The sequence below is a fragment of the Condylura cristata genome, unplaced genomic scaffold, assembly GCF_000260355.1.
Source record: "Condylura cristata isolate star-nosed mole 26May11 unplaced genomic scaffold, ConCri1.0 scaffold00058, whole genome shotgun sequence".
Taxonomy (NCBI): Eukaryota; Metazoa; Chordata; class Mammalia; order Eulipotyphla; family Talpidae; genus Condylura; species Condylura cristata.
Window position 1 is genome coordinate 1,044,784 of NW_004567159.1, and position 1,095 is coordinate 1,045,878.

A 1,095-nucleotide genomic window follows, 5' to 3' on the forward strand; every position below is an offset into this window, starting at 1 on the left:
GCCTGGCGCGCCCCCCACAGGCCGCCCTGGGAACGCCGGGCCGCGACGTCACGGACCGGCGAGCCCCGACTCCTCCCGGGGACCAGGGCCCACAGGCCGTGTAGCACCCCTGGCTCACGGGCACCCCATGGGCTCTGCGCTGCAGCCAGCACAGCGCCTCCGGCCTGGGGTCCACTGGCTGCAGCACTCAGTCAGCCAGGTGCTCACCCCCCAGGGGCAGCATCCCCATCAGGGCCCACAGGTCAAGCCTGGGGTTCTCCTGACACCAGCCAAGTAGCCCGGAGCACAGGGTCAACCCCTCTGCCCGTCCCCCTGCCCCCACCAGGCGCACCGACCCTTCATGGCTCCAGGGGACAGGGGGCACCAGCCAGGGTCTGACCTTCCTCTCTGGGGTGGGGCTGCCCAGAGCCCAGCGCTAGGGGTGCAGAACCGGGTGCACCCCCTGCTTTTCACTGCAGAACCCACGAAGGTGGTCTTGGCTCAGAGAGCGCCCCCAGGTGCCCCTGGAGATGCCCACTGGGCACTGGCCTGCCATGGACCCGCTTCTGCTGCCTCGGGGTCGCTGGGTGGCTCTGCAGGAGGGGCCGAGGGTCTGGTGGGGAGGGCCAGGCCCGGGGGCTGGCGGCAGAGTGGGGCAGGCACCCAGCAGGCGGGGTCTGTCCCAAAGGGGCCATGTGGTGGGGGCCCGGCCCATGGTCCTCTGGGCCTGACCGGGGGCAAGGGGGCTGCAGGCAGCCTGGCTCAGAGTCCAGCCCGGCCAGCCTGAGTGCCCACAGGGGCTGGACGCCTGCAGAGACAAAGGGCCATTGAGGTCCAGCCACAGCCGAGGAGCTCAGGCTCCCAGAGCTATTTTGGGATCTTCAGACTCAAAATCCTTGAGCCCTGACCCGCCATCAGGCCCAGCCTGAGGCCACGATAAGCCTGTGTTCTGGTTCCCACACACCGGCTGTGGCTGCAGGCCAGCGCAGACACCCACCTCACGCCAGCGCACACCCACTGCACGCCAGCGCACACCCACTGCACGCCAGCCCACACCCACTGCACGCCAGCGCATACACCACTGCACACCAGCCCACACCCACTGCACGCCAGCGC